The sequence below is a fragment of the Squalius cephalus genome (assembly GCF_949319135.1).
Source record: "Squalius cephalus genome assembly, chromosome: 1".
Classification (NCBI taxonomy): Eukaryota; Metazoa; Chordata; class Actinopteri; order Cypriniformes; family Leuciscidae; genus Squalius; species Squalius cephalus.
In genome coordinates, this window is record NC_137122.1 from 26292995 (window position 1) to 26310192 (window position 17198).

Genomic DNA, 17198 nt, shown 5'->3' on the forward strand with positions numbered 1-17198 from the left:
AGGTTATTATGTGAGTATAGGTGACCATAAGTCTGAGTGGACATCCATGACATGCGGAGTACCTCAAGGCTCAATTCTTGCACCACTCCTGTTCAACCTGTATATGCTCCCAATGAGCCAAATAATGAGAAAGAACCAAATTGCTTACCACACCTATGCAGACGACACACAGCTCTACTTAGCCCTATCGCCTAACGATTACAGCCCCATTGACTCCCTGTGCCAATGCATTGACGAAGTCAACAGTTGGATGTGTCAAAACTTTCTTCAGTTAAACAAAGACAAAACTGAAGTCATTGCGTTTGGAAACAAAGATGAAGTTCTCAAGGTGAACGCATACCTTCACTCTAGGGGTCAAACAACTAAAAATCAAGTAAGGAATCTCGGTGTGTCCCTAGAGTCAGACCTTAGTTTCAGTAGTCATGTCAAAGCAATAACTAAATCAGCATACTATCATCTGAAAAATATTGCAAGAATTAGATGCTTTGTTTCCAGACAAGACTTAGAGAAACTTGTGCATGCTTTCATCACCAGCAGAGTGGATTATTGTAATGGACTCCTCACTGGCCTTCCCAAAAAGACCATAAGACAGTTGCAGCTCATACAGAACGCTGCCGCCAGGATTCTGAGCAGAACCAGAAAACATGAACACATCACACCAGTCCTCAGGTCTTTACACTGGCTCCCAGTTAAATTTAGGATTGATTTTAAAGTATTATTACTGGTATATAAATCATTCAATGGCCTAGGACCTCAATACATTGCAGATATGCTCACTGAATATAAACCCAACAGATCACTCAGATCACTAGGATCATATCAGCTAGAAATACCAAGGGTTCACTCTAAGCATGGCGAGTCCGCTTTTAGCTATTATGCCAGCTTCCAGAGGAAATCAGATGTGCTCCTACAGTAGTCACATTCAAATCCAGACTCAAAACACTTCTGTTTAGCTGTGCATTTACTGAATGAGCACTGTGCCAATGTTCGTCCGACTGTTTGTACTGTATTTTATTTTATTTTTCTAAACTGTTTTAATTATTCTTATTTCTTTTATTATTTTAATTTCTTCTATGTAAAGCACTTTGAATTGCCATTGTGTATGAAATGTGCTATATAAATAAACTTGCCTTGCCTTGCCTTGCCTTGCCTTGCCTCTGTGAATTAAAGAGAAGATTTTCTAAAGACAACTGTGACACGCTGATTGGAATACAGGCTGTAAACCCTTCCAGCCCAACATTCTGTGATCAAGATGCTATTTCTGTGTTTGCCTCGAAATACAACTGCAGTGTTGATGACCTGAAATATGAAGTTCCTCAGATAAAAAGACTAATTATGAGAAAGAAGAAAAATGGATTAAAAACACCAGAAAATCTACTGGAAATGACAGTGTTTATTGAGCCTTTTAAAGAGGTGTTTAATGAGTTTTTTAAACTCAGTAAAATTGCACTTGCATTGCCTGTCAGCACAGCAGCTTGTGAGCGTAGTTTTTCTGTACTTAAGCGAACTAAGACCTACCTAAGAAGCACCATGAGTGATGAAAGACTGAGTAATTTAGGAATTCTGAGTGTAGAATCAGAAAGAGCTCGGGCTGGAAGATTTTGTTGATGTATTTGCAAGAAGACATGGAAACAGGAGAATAAAGCTTTTTTGATTTTGAGCGAATACAGGCAAAGACAACTGTGACTACAGACAAAGGAAATGAATAATAGACAAAGTAGCTAATGTGCTGTTATGGTTAGGGCTGTTAGGGCTTTATTATTGTATATATATATATATATATATATATATATATATATATATATACTAGGTTGTTGCATATATAAAATGCATTTACATAACCTATGCCTTCTTACACCCTATGCACACAACTCAATATGAATTAGTATATCTTCTTACTCTGCTTTTATATTCTTAAATAATATTCTAAAATATTATTTTACAATTAGTAATTGTAGTATAAATATGTGACTAAGAAAAATATGCAATATAACTTGTAAAAAGTTTCTTTGTTAACTGTAAAATGTCTACGGTTAGTTTTCTTTCAACTTTTTACATTGTATTACATTTGCAGCAGTGTAACAATTGTTTTAATAAAGTGATGAGTTAACAATCTACGCTTTCTTGTTTACTTTTATTCTCTGTTGAAATGAATGAGCACTCCAAATAAACAGGCTACTTCCAGTTAAATTGCACAGCAAAAAAAAAAAATTTTAATTTTTTTTTTATTTTGCTCTATGAATGTAGTACTGAAGTTTTGAAGCCTATAACGTTATATGCTTGAAAAGTAATGAAAATGCCAAACTTTTTGTCTGCCATTAGATTTAGGCATGCAACAGTATTGTGCCACCCTAACATTTTTGCTGGCCCCTTTCGGCCACCCTATGAAAAAAATCCTGGAGGCGCCACTGGACACAGTTCTCTGCAATTTTCCCCAGAGCAGCTAGCATACCACACAATAATCCCATATGCAAGTATGCTCTCTATAGTACAGTGATAAAAAATTCACGAGGATCTGTGTGGGTAGCCTGGCTTGCTTCATTTTTCGAAGGAAGAATAGCCTTTGTTGAGCTTTCTTCACCAGATGAGAAGTATTGATGGATCAAGAGAGGTGTAGTGATTTATGGTCTTAAATATTAATATTAATATTAATATTAATATTTAGTATTAATATTATTATTGAGTTTTTGGTCACACGTCACCTAATGTGAGTGTGAGAGTGTCAGTTGATTCCTTCCTATATTATGGGCCACCAGCCAAGGAGTTTCACTTTGAAAGTAAAGAACAACACTGTTAAAAAAAACCCGTGAAATTTACGGTAAAAAACCGGCAGCTGTGGTTGCCAGTATTTTACCGTAAAAATTAAGGTAGCAACCTTTTATGTTTTACGGGATTTAAATTTACGGGCAAAAAAACACAATGTAAAAAAAAAACCTGTGAAATTTACGGTAAAAAACGTTAGCTTGGTTGCCAGTATTTTACCGTAAAAAATATGGTAGCAACCTTACTTTGAAAAAAAAAAAAAAAAAAAACCTTCAGCAGGATTTAAATGTGTGGTAAAAAAACATCAGCTGTGGTTCCCAGTACTTTACCATAAAAAATACAGTAGGAACCTTTTAGTTTTCACGGGACAACCGTTATATTACATAAACCGATAAATGTTATCATTAAATTTCACTGAAGTATTAAAGTCTGCTTTATATCTTTGTAATATACTGATAACCATCATAATAACACAAGTGGCAGAAAAGAAAAAAAACACAATGATTTAAGTATACCATTAGTTTTTCACAAACTGAGGCACATGTTAATATTGAGAAGGTGCACAGTGTCATACACACAAACACAAAACACCATCATGGTGACACACACACATGACTCCAAATAATGCCATAAACATTCATTAAACAATATATGATGTAATATAAACCCCAAATGTATAAAACTGATAACAAAAACCAAGAAGAAACATAATTATTTAAATGAAATAGCATCAAATGTGAAGTGTCACACAGGGAATTCTGGGAATGTCCATTCAGAGAAACAACAGGAACAGAAAAAAGAGACGAGCAGAAACACAAGAACTACAACTGACTTCAGCCACAGCCTCAGATGAAATCAGCTGAAGAGAAAAAACATTAAATCTGTGAAGATCTCAGCAGAGGAGGATTAAACAACTCCACAAACAGCATTACCAGCTTCACTTATTACTAACCAGACTGACTTTATTTCTGTCAGACGTCTACAGTTCTGTTTGAGAATTAACAGAGGTTTAAATGTTGATGATTTATTGTTTCATTTGAAGTCACCATGATGGAGATCAGTGACTGCTTTAGTTGGGCTCTTGACCCTTGACTTGCTAACTTTAGTTTTTCTCTGCCTGTTGTAACTCTGTGTTTATAAGACATGTTGATTATGGATAGGAAATCAGAGAGAAAATGAATCGTGTGATGGCAGTTGTGAATCAATGATGGCACACTCAGATGTCACTGAACTCATTAAAATTCTTCTTTCTGACTTCGATTTATGTTGTTAGTTAGTGAATCTGCATAAATGCCCAGAATTTTTGATATAATATAAAGGATTTCTTAAAAGCTGTTTAAAAAAAAAAAAATCATTCTTTTAGGCACACACAGATGTCAAGATTCAGTCTATGCATCTCAACAATGGTGAGGAACAGAATATTCACTTAGGAAAAGTAAATTACATAGACAATTCAGATCATAATTTATTCATACCGCAATGCATGATGGGAGCCATTAATGAGTTGTGATTGGTGGTAGCCACTGCAACATGCTTTATTATTGTCACCATTGTTGAGATTCACAGGCTGATTATTGATGTCTGTGTTTTAAATGAATTTATCTGAAAGTCTTTTGATCAGAACAATGTTTATTAAATATTTTGAATTATAAGTAAAGTATTGATAATCATAGGCTGAAGAATCACTAAACTGCAGCTAACAAGTTTAACCAAACTATCTCAATAAGTTTCCTTTTTCAGATCACAGCATGATTATGTCAAAACATAACCAACACTATAAGATAACATTTTACTTTGTTCATTTAACTGTTATAAATTAATAACAGCAGACAAACAACAGTAAATATTAAAGTAAACATATAATGGTCTAGCCCAACTAAAGCAAACACCCATCACCTTAATGGTAACTTACAATTTGTGATTTTCTTCTTCAGTGATTCTGCTTGTTAACATCAGGTGTCTTCAATAATGCTCAATCATCACTAAATTAATCACTTAATTATCTCCTCAGCCCTAAATGCTGCTTCATCTGAAAGCAGGTGATGGCGATTTACTACTAATCAAGGAACCGGCTTTACTGACGAGATGCACATAACAATATCGCGATTTAAATCGCCCAGCCTTAATTGAGCCTCCAATCAAAACTCATCAGTATCTCCCAGCATGCATTGCAGCAGGAATACATTATGCTGAATTGCTTTAGTATTTTCTTTTATTATTATATCTGCTTTTATTTTTTATGTTGTTTTTGTTGCAGCTTTTTAGTAGCTTGTTTTGTGATGTTCAGAGTTGTATCTGATTATTGTGTTGATTGTCACCGTTGTTGAGATTCATACACTGAATCTTGATGTCTGTGCTGGTTTAAAACAAGCAGTAATTCAAAACCTATTTTCTACACCATGTATTTTTAAAGTTCTTCAGATTATCTGTTGCTCATTTACAGAAATATTATACTCAATAATATGAAATATTTATTTTCAATATTATAATCAATATTATCACTTTGCTCAAAGTGAGAGATAAGACTCTTTAGGAGGTCAGTGAATCAGGCCACAATATGACGATTATCTCATCATTAACCTGCCATCATTGTTCACATTTTCTCTCTGATTTTCATACCATAACATTTGTGTTATATAACCACACAGTTAACCCTCTGGAGTCTGAGCTGTTTTCTGGGCCCTGGAGGTGTTCTGACATGCTCTGACATTTGTGCTTTTTTCAGTTATTTATAAACATGTTAATGGCAAAGGTGTAAATTCACTCTATATAGCACAAACAGGGCTACCAAAATATCTGATCAACATGCATGTATATGTTTGAATTTTTAAGAGAATAATGTTTATGCGTGGTTATTGGAAAAAATACAAATGAAAGTTGCAGAAATAAGGCCACAAAACACATACTAAATATGTGGCAATAAGACTTTTGACTAAAGGATATCATCGCCTATAGTTTTTTCTTCAAAATTATGTGAAAATAGTCTTGCTTTATCGTTCACATAAAACCATACATTGATTTAAATTGATGTAAAACAGGTTTTGCTTGGAAAGCCAATATGCGAGGGGGGCGTGAACGAGGAGTGGTTTTCACCTGAATTACCACCCACTCTGCATAATGATGAGCCATTCACTCAGGTGTGACAACTGACTGAGCCACAATGCAAGGACCATTTAAGATTTTGCTTACATCTATCTTGTAAATATGTTTTGCTATTTTATTAAAAAGGTTACAATTACAACAATAATTACAATTTCAACAATATTTCAAGTGTACTCTTTCTTTGTAAAAAAAAGATTATGGGCCTACATTTTATCTATGTATTCATTACTTTGAATATAGCCAACATTGGAACAGCTAACATCTTAGTTGATGACTTTATTTTTGACAAAAATAGTAGGCTATTTTATATATAGAAATTGCTAAACAAAAGTTTATTTGACGAGGCAGTATATTCTACAGTAAAAACTGTACCCAAATCTACTAAACAAAATGTTGTCTTTCATATTTCACCTGACTGTAACGTTGTTTTCATGAAATACGCTTACACACGCTTAAAATGATGATAATTAAGTGTAAAGATAGGTATTACTGAAAATATTTGGTGTTTGGGGTGAGGATTGGGGTTGATCCATTTATAAAGTAGCTGTTTTTTATTTATTTTTCTGATGTGCACAAATAAGCGACAGGTATCATAAGATTTTCTTCTCCATGTTCCTTTTTTTCTATTCTTTTATTCGTTCATGCATGTAATAATGAATGAATGAATGAATGAATGAATGAATGAATGAATGAATGAATGAATTTATGTATGACTTGTGCAATAAATAAATAAAAAAATAAAAAAAATACGATAGGCTATTGACTCGCGATCTTCGCAGTAGGCTAGTGAATGCACCGGAGAAACGCACATTTATTAGGCTACATAGTTTTTTTGTTTTGGATGGTTTTGTTTAGAACCAGCTGTAAATGTAAATATATTTCACATTTTTTAGACATGTGAGGCGAGTAGGCTACGGTCTGGTTGATGATCTCCAGTTCAAGCACCTTATGTTGTGATTGCTAGCCTATATTTACTTTAAATCCAGGAAATTTGTTAATGAAAAAATTATTCAAATTAAGATATAATTGATACAAAACGAAATTCGTTTTAAAGAAAGGATTTGTACTTTCTGTTTTGAGGTATCTGTGAATGTTTGAAAGTCAACTGTCACGTAATATTGTTTTTTGCCAGCTGTGGTAAACAGCGCGCATCTATGCCGTTCATTCATTCATAAACAGAAACCTGAGAATACCTACTAGTATTCCTCCGCTCGTATTCCTCGTATTCGTCATTATTCCTCACAGCGCTGCGTTGTAAACAAGTAATGTTCTGAATAAACTGGTGTTTTGGTTTTCTTGTGCTGATGATAGGGGCGTTCACAGGATTGCGTGGATTGCCTCAGCCATTTGCGTTTGAATAGCACGCGCTCTCTGTGGGCGGAGTCACATTACATTTGAATTAGCTCTAATGAGGTCGACTGGAATCGCTCTCTTTTAATACAGATTTCACAAGATGAGAATATTTGTTTTTTATATAAATTACTTCATTAAAAAGTAGAGAATTCAAGCTTCATGCCTGTGTGTCTGAATGCCTGTTTGACTGAGTATTCGCTAAGCTACAGTTCATTTTCGGACGCGTTTCAGAATGGACTACATGGACAGAGAGAAGGCAGAACTCGCTTCGTGTTTATTTTTCTTTATTTGGCAAAAAGCACAACACTTTGTTTTTATTGTGAGTATACACAAAAATAATACACATTTAACAGAATCGATTGATGTATGAAACTTGTTTTGTAAAATCAAAGTCAAAAGAGAATTTCGGGTCTCAATCAACTCATAAGGAAAAAAATCGAGCAGATCACGCCGGCGTGATCTCAGACCCCTGAGGGTTAAGGCAGTCAGAGTAAATCTAAGAGAGTCAAGCGTCAAGAGCCCAACTAAAGCAAACACTCATCTCCATAATGGTAACTTCAAACTTTATTATTTTCAATAAAACATCAACGTCTAAACCTCTGGTAATTCTCAATAATTAGATTACAGGAAACCACAGCTGGCAGGGTTTTATTTTTATTTTTTTATATAAAAGTTCAGTTCAATGTTCAATGCCATAAAACCTAAAATATTACTACCGTATTTTTTACGGTAAAGCACTTGCAAGCTGCTAGTTTTTTACCGTAAACTTTAGTTCAGTGCCGTAAAAGCAAAAACAATTCTACCGTATTTTTTACGGTAAAGTACTGGCAACCACAGCTGCCAGTTTTTTTCCGTAATATTTAGATCACTGCCGTAAAACCTAAAATATTGCTACCGTATTTTTTACAGTAAATCGCTTTCAACCAGCTGCCAGTTTTTTACTGTAAACTTTAGTTCAATGCCGTAAAACATAAATATTTATACCGTATTTTTTACGGTAAAGTACTGGCAACCAGCTGGCAGTTTTTCACCGTAATTTTTAGTTCGATGATGTAAAACTTTGTAAAATTTGTAAACATTTGCTACCGTATTTTTTACGGTAAGGTACGGTAAATGCAACGGTAAGTTTTTTTTTTACAGTATATTTCCAAAATCCGTACATTTAACAGTATATTAATGTAAAATTACATGAAATGTCCCGTGAGAGCTATTACAGTTTTTCACTGTATATAGTAAGGGTACATACCGTTAAGGAATTAACATTTTTTTTTTCCGTTGCTTTTTTACAGTTTTTTACTGTTAAAATTACGAACATTTTTAACAGTGAATCATGGGAGATTGTTGACTGAATTAGAATTATATAAATTGGAGGAAGTTTGTCATATGACCAATCTGAAGGGTTTGTGAGATATCGTTAACTTGTAGAGCCTCTTACTGTATTATCAAGGAAGAAAAAAAAAAAAAAAAAGGATAGACACGAGTAACTAACAACTACTGAATGGATAAAGTGCAAAAAGATTGATAAATGCAAGTGACTGAGTTGGATGTTACCATGGCAGTTACAAGTTATCTTATGGAAATATAACTGAAGTTCCTCTGGAAGTAATAAGGTAAACCTTATTCTGAATTCAACAAATAAATCGAGAGGTTATTTACTGTTATTAACTGACATCAGCTATGCAAAATCTAATGCAAATTACTGATATACTGACAATTTACACTAATCCCAAGGTCTCTGGAAATAGGTTTGGTAAAGTGATATTTACGTTCTGCCTGGTGATGTGCTGAGTCCAAAGGTCTTCCACTTAGACTTAAAATCAGCCCTAAATGCAAAGTACTTGTGAACGTTGAACTCCTAGAGCACAGAGAAGGTCCTTATTCTGAAACACACAGATGAAGGAGCCTTGAAGTTGAAGGTTCTAACGTCTGTTCAGATGATCCTTATAATCTGGAACACGCAGATGAAGAATCACAGAAGAGAAGATTCTGAAGTCCGTACAGAAGATCCGGGCAATCTGGAGATGCAGATCTGGAGGATCTCTGAAGAGAAGATTCTGAAGTTGGTGCAGAAGATCTTGAAAATGGGGGTGTTAAGCTTGTGGTCGTTGTCTTTGTTGCTGTTTTCAAACTTCCCAAATTCACTTCTTGCAGAACTTCTTTGTTTCTCTCTTTAGAGCTTCAGAGTCTTGAGAGAGCAACTTCACAACTCCATAGAGTTGCAGCTTAGCACATCTTGTAACTGGAACCTTGAACCAGAACTGGAACAACTCTTTGTCTTAGAGAGAACCTTTTTAAACTCTCCTGAGAAGGAGGCATTTGCAAATTGGCGGCTTTCAGCGTTTGATTGGCTGATGCTGTCAGAGGTGGCCAACGTATGGCCCCTCTTTGGCATGAGGTTCATTTGCATAGCTTATATTTCATGTTTAGAACAATGTCTTTAAAGGGGAAATGAAGCAGTCAATCAAGTTTACATGATTTACAAGATGGATTTCCACTATAATCAACAATTATATAAGAAACATGACAAATGTAAACATAAAAGAAAAAAGAAAAACCGTTATATCTTTCACGGCCAGGGATTGTGCAGTATTCTAACATGTGACGTCACGGGGTTGGTTGGCTTTAATAAACCAGACTGAATGTAGGAATATCCCGACATCAAACTGTCTACACCACAGTGTTTTGACCGCGGTTGTTCGCAGTTGTTCGCGGTCAAAACACCGTGGTGTAGACAGTTTGATGTCGGGCAATTGTCTTTGCAGGCTTATCTCCTTGGCCACCTAGTTCCTTGTTTGTGGAACTTATTTTGGAGGTGTGAGTTTTAGAGTCCTGTTCTTTTCATTTTAGGGGCTTTCGCACCGGGTATAAGAACTTAGTTCCAGGAACTAGCCACCAGGGTGGTTCCCAGAGAACTAATGGTTCCCCTCCTGATTGCATTCGCACCGCCAGTAGGAACTCTGCGGTGACATAAGCCATGCTTGTTGTTGAGACTTTTATTTTGACGGTGCCGCGGACCTTTATTTTGACATCGCTGAGAACGCCAGTCAGAGCCACGCAGTGATTGCATTCTCCATGTTCATTACTTTACGATCTGTTTAACAGTCCTGTCTAATACGTTATTAGATAGAACTGTTAATAATAGAAAGGAGACAGTAATGAAAAGGTATTAGCATATGCCTTGTGGTTGATATCCAGTCGCTAACTGAGCAGAAATACATAATCATAATCATGTTTAGCTTGGTCATGTCAAGGTTGCGTTGGATTTTCTCCTCAGCATAAAGGTTAACTGTACGTTCACACCGCCGCCGGTGAGAGTGGCAAAATTCGCTCTCGCCGCCCTGCCAACGACGCCGGAGAAAGATTCGGGGACGCTCTGATGCTCTGACGTAGAACGAAGTAGACCAATGTTTACAGGATTGCGTTCTCTGGAATCCTCTCAGGCGGAGGACTTCTACATTCTGATTGGTTGCCGCCGAACCGCGTCATAGCTTATTACCATAAAGTTGACCTGACTTCAACTCTGTTCGCCACTCTCACCATCCAAGACACGCCGTGCCGCCCTCGCCGGAGCTCGCCGCCGGCTCTCATTGAAAATGAATGACTTCCGGCCACTTTGCCGCTCTCACCGGCGGCGGTGTGAACGCACAGTAAGAGGTCCATCTATCACTGCTTTCCATGTTCATAGAGTTAGTCCCACACTTTTGAGTCCTTACCGCAACACTGAAAAAGACTCTTAATATGACATTTGTTCAAAGCCAAACAAATCTAGTTTCTATGGAAACAGAAATTAGCATGTGAGCACATGTCTGACAGATTGGTCCACCTCCATTAGGTCACTCACAAGATCCAGAAAAAATAAGATAAAGATCATCTTTTCTTCTTAAGTATTTATTGTGCGTCCTTACCATTCAGCTTAGTAATTGTGTATTTTGAATTACATTTTAAAAATGTATTTATATTATTGTTGAATACATATATATTTGTTGCTAAAAGCTCAAAACTGATGTATCAGACCTTGCTAGCTGCCAGTTATCTGCAATATTAGCAAAAATGTCAATGTCAAGTTTATAATGAACAACGCGTTATGGTTATTGTGTTGTTATTACAAACGGTGTACGCACAGAACAGAGGGGCAGGGTGAGCAAAGCTCATTATCATTTAAAGAGACATGCACTTAAACGGCGTGCTGAAAACAGAGCTGTTTTTGACCAGGTAAAATGAGTGTTTTCTTACAATACTCATGAGAATTTTTAATTAAAGTATATTACAAACTTTTAATTTAGACCCTAAAGAATCATATTAGCTTGTACAAAAATGGCATTACGCTTTAAACCACTGATAGGTGTGGTGAATATAATTTATTATATCAGTACGATGGCACCTGTCAAGAGGATATATTAGGCAGCAACTGAACAGTCAGTTCTTGAATTTGAATTTCATAAGTTGGAAGCAGAGAAAAGAGTAAGTGAAAATATCTGAGTGACTTTGAAAAGGGCCAAATGGTGATGGCAAGACAACTGCATCAGTGCATCTCCAAAACAGCAGGTCTTGTGGGGTATTTACGGTCTGTAGTGGTTAGTACCTACCAAAAGAGGTGCAAGGAAGGACAACCGGTGAACAGGGTCATGGATGCCCAAGACTCACACATGCACACGGGGAGCCTTCCTGGTCCGATCACACAAAAGAGCAACTGTAGCCCAAATAATTGCGGAAAAACTTAATGCAGCCCATGATAGAAAGGTTTCAGAACACACAGTGCACAGCAGTTTGCTGGTTTGCAGCAGACCGGACAAAGTGCCTATGATGACCCCTGTCCACCACCAAAAGTGCCTACAATGGGCATGTGAGTGTCAGGACTGGACCACCCGACCAAGAGACAGCAGCAGGATCACTATGGGAAGAAGGCAGGCCGGTGGAGGGAGTGTGATGCACAGGGCAATGTTCTTTTTTTGTGAACATATTTTTTTTTTTTTTTATTACAATACAAGTACAATACAGGATTTTCACACACAAAAAAACAATAAACACCCTCCCTATCCCAACAAGAGAACCATAAAGGTATATTCACACCCAATAGATAATAATAATAATAATAATAATAATAATAATAATAAAATAAAAAAAATAATAAAAAATAATAATAAAAAAAAATTAAAAATAAAAATAATAATAATAAAATAAAAATAAAAAATAATTATAAAATAAAATAAACAAAAGCCCAAGATCACATTATTGGTATTACCCAAGAGTCTTTCCATTCTGTTCCAGAAAATGAAGGAAGGAATCCCAGATCTTGTAAAATATGTGCTTTTTTTGTTTGATTGAGTAAGTCAGTCTTTCCATTGCTATACAAGAAGACAATTCTTTGATCCAGAGTGATAAAGATGGACAACAAGTATTTTTCCAGTGTATGGCAATCAGGCGTTTCGCTTGCAATAAACACAGATTTATAAGCTTCTGTTCATGTAATTTCAAAGATAAGGCAGGTGGAAGTAGACCAAGAATACAGATTTTGGGGCAAACAGGGATTTCTTTAGCAATAATTTTGGATAATACACTGATTACTTCTTTCCAAAAGGATTGTAAGTGCTCACATTGCCAGATGCAATGAAATAATGTTCCTTTATGAGTTGTACATTTTCCACAGATATCTGGTATATTTGGATTGAATCTATTCAATTTTTCAGGTGTTATGTATGTTCTCATTAACCAATTATATTGGATCAATTTAAAACGAGTGTTTATTGATAATGTTTGTGCTTGGGCACAAGTTTTTTCCCATTCATTTTCAGTAACATCCATTTGGAGATCATCAATCCAAGCCAGTCTTTTATGATTTGTTGAGTCTTTAGAGGCATTAACAAATTGACTGTATATCATAGAGATTTTACCTTTATCATTGGGATTTTTAACTGCCAGTTCTTCTAAACTACTTAAGGGAGGACACTGATATGAATGAGTCTTAGATCGTATGAAATTACGGATCTGAAGAAACTTAAAAAAGTGAGACTGGGGGATTTTGTGTCTTTCCCTTAAGATTTCAAAGGACATCAATGTATTCTCTACATAAAGGTCTGCTATTTTCTGTATGCCTTTCTGCCACCACAACTTAAAGCCTGAGTCTGATTTGCCTGGAGTAAACATTGCATTGCCCCAAATAGGGGAAAGTTGAGATAATACAGGTGTCACTCCCAGCTCAGCTTGTGATTCGTGCCATACTGAAATAGTGGTTTTAGCAAATGGGTTAGTTGTATTTTGTTTGAGTCTCCTTACAGAGTCAAAGTATAAATATGTATCAAGACTCAATTCTCCTGCATCTTTTTTTTCAATTTGAACCCATGGAGTATGAGATGGACTAGCAAACCAGAAACATGCGGCTCTCAGTTGGGCTGCCTTAAAATACCATAAAAGATTAGGGAGTTGTAACCCCCCTCTTTCGAATGGAAGGTACAGAAGCGATAAGCGAAGCCTGGAGCGTTTCTTGTTCCAAATAAATTTAACAAATGTCTTCTTCATATTTGAAAAAAAGGAAGGAGGAGGAGTTAGGGGAATTGATTGAAACAAATATAGAAATTTAGGGAGTATATTCATTTTAATGGTGTTCACCCTTCCAATAATGGTGAGAGGGAGAGACATCCATCTATTTAAACTTTCATTTACTTGAGCTATCAAGGGAGTATAGTTGGATGCAATCAGATCCTCCACCCGTGGAGTGATTTTGATTCCTAAATATCTAAATCCATCGATAGAGGTTTTATAGGGATGTTGAATTGTTGGATTCAGCCTTTCTTGATCATTAAGAAAGAGTATAGATGACTTTGATTTGTTAATTTTATATCCTGAAAATATTCCAAAGTCATTAATCAAATTGTTAAGAGTGGGTATCGAATCTTTAAGTTTAGTTAAATAAACAATTATATCGTCTGCAAATAGTGAAATCCGATGTTCTAGGCCTGTAATTTCAATTCCCTTTATACCTGGGCACATTCTAATCGCAATTGCCAGGGGTTCCAGGGCCATCACAAATAACAACGGAGAGAGTGGGCAACCTTGACGAGTCCCGCGATATAAATTAAAAGGTTTGGAAGTTAGATTATTTGTAAAGACCTCTGCTGTCGGGCTATGATATAAAATCTTTACCCACTGGCAAAAGTTCTGACCGCATCCAAAACGTCTAAGTACATCAAATAAATAAGACCATTCAACTCTGTCAAATGCTTTTTCTGCATCTAACAATAAGATACATGAGTCTGTTGATCCATTCTTCTCATAAATAATATTAAGTACTCGCCTAATATTATGGAAGGCCTGTCTATTTCGGACAAAGCCATTTTGGTCAATTCCTATTATGAAGGGCAAGTTATCCTCTAATCGAAGGGCTAAAACCTTGGCTATAACTTTGGCATCGGAATTCATTAAAGAAATCGGTCTATATGATTCACACCTGTCTGGGGGCTTGTCAGGTTTGGGGATGAGTGTTATCAAAGCCTCTCTAAGAGATGGGGGAAGGCAGCCCTCGAGTAAAGACTCTTTATACATTTCTAATAACGGAATCACTAATTTATCCTTAAAGGTTTTATATATATCTATTGGTATCCCATCAGGGCCAGCTGTTTTACCACTTTTCATCTTCATTATAGCATTTAAAACTTCATCACTAGTTAAGGGTTCATCCATTTGTCTTTTGGCTTCACTGTTCATAGATGGGAATTTGAGATTATCTAAAAATATATTTTGCTGCATACTCTGACCTATAGATTCTGCTGTATATAACGCTTGGAAATATTTGGTGAAAGTTTCATTGATCTCCGTTGGATCTGATGTCAGATCACCAGCTGTTGTGTAAATACTGTTTATTGCTTTACTCGATTGTAATTGTTTACAGTTTTTTACGATTGCTATGACAGATTTTTCAATACTTTTAACAATTTTCCAAAACTCTTAACACAGTTAGCACTACACCCGTCTGTGTAAGCTATACTATTAACACATTTCTTGTTGCTTTAACACAAAATGCATACAATTAACACAAATTTAAAATGCTTGAACTTCTTTTACACACAAGCTCAAACAAGAACAAAACAATGGATTTTTACTGCCAAATTTACCAATGCTTTAACACTGTATGTCAGAACAGATAACACCATGTTCTAAACCTAACCTTACAGGAAGTCAAGGTGAACAGCTGTTTATATTGTAAATTGAAACACAAATATATCCCCTGTATTTTATTCTATTCTTACTGAGAAACAGCTGATTGAATTATGCAAATAATTAGAAGATGACTCTTTTTTAAAAAAAATTTTTATTCTGGTGCTTTTTCTGTTTGTATATTTTGTATTTTCACATTATTCCATTGCTAGTGAGAAACAGCTGACTGAAGTTATGCAAATATGGGACAATGTGGCATTCCACCATTCCCGTCTAGTCACAGCCAGGTTTGAAGCCCATCAGAGGATGATGTCCATTTTCCTTGCCCTTTACTTCCCTTTCCTCAACCCCATTGAGGAGTTTTCTCAGCCTGGAGATGAAAGGTTTTTGACCATAGTCCACAGGACCAAATGTCTCTCCTGTATGCAAAAGATGCTGCATACAAGACATCACAGCTGAACACTGCCAGGGGTGGATAAGGCATGTTACTGTAAAAGATTCTTCCCAAGATGCCTTGCCAGGGAAGATATCAGGTGTGATGTGGATGAGAACGTGGACAAATGCAGAAGACCGGGCAGATTAGAAGATGGCTTTTTCTGTTTGTATATTTTGTATTTTCACATACAGTAATACTGTAAATGGCAGCTATATGCATATTTTTGTTATCTTGCAGAAATGTCCTGTTGCAAATAAAGCCGTTACAGCAGTAATTCTGTCTCTGTCTACTTTTTTTCATAAACCATACATTCCATAAAGCTACTCTAAGAAGGGTCATTTATTTTGTTGTATTGAATTTCTGCTGCAAAAAAACAACAAAATGCATTTACATTACAAACAAAACAAAAATGTAGAGAGACTTCAAAAGAAACTGCAGTGCAAAACACAATCTATGATCAATACAATATCTATAGATATAATAGATATAGTATAATATATCTATAGAATAATATGTCTGTTGTATAAGGGCACACCTGACACATATAAAATAATGCAGTTTCTGTAATTCCATCTGATGTTAGTGTTTTTTATGACATTGTGCTATGATTGACTAAATGTTCCTGGTGTAAGAGAACATGTGTTAATGTTTTGGTAGACATTGTGTATTGTGTTAGTGTATTATTGTATTTTGAAAATTAGTTTTGGAGTTTAGTTTACAATGTGTGATTTTGAGCATGAAATTAACCGTTTTGCCAATTGTGTGTTTTAGGTGTGTTGGTGCGTTAAGAGTTTAGGAAATTTGTCAAAAGTATTGAAAAAACTGTCATAGCGATTGTAAAAAACTGTAATCTGCCATGCTAAAAGTCTGCCTGACTTCTCTCCATATTCATAAAATGTTTGCTTAAGACGGATTAGGCTGGCTTCAGCTTTTGCTGCAGATAGTTCATTATACTGCGCTCTTAAAATCAGCAATTCCTGCTTATGAGGATTTGAATTTGACTGGTCTGTGTAAATATCTTGTTCCAATTTTCTTATTCTTTCATCTAAATTTTGTAATTCCAATTTCATTTTATTATTTAAGGAACTTGTGTAGCTTATCATTTGACCCCTGAGGTAGGCTTTAAAAGCTTCCCATCTAACAGATGCCGATGTTTCTTTCAAATTTATTGTAAAGAATAAATCTATATGAATTCCAATGAACTCCATAAATTTTGAGTCATGGAGCCATCTAGGGTGTAACCTCCATCTACAATGTCCCTTAATAGTTTTTGACATGCTATATACAAGTTTAACAGGGCCATGATCTGAAACCACAATAGATTCATAAGAACAGTCAAAAATCTGGTGAAATAGATTATTAGAAATCAAAAAGTAGTCTATTCGTGAATAGG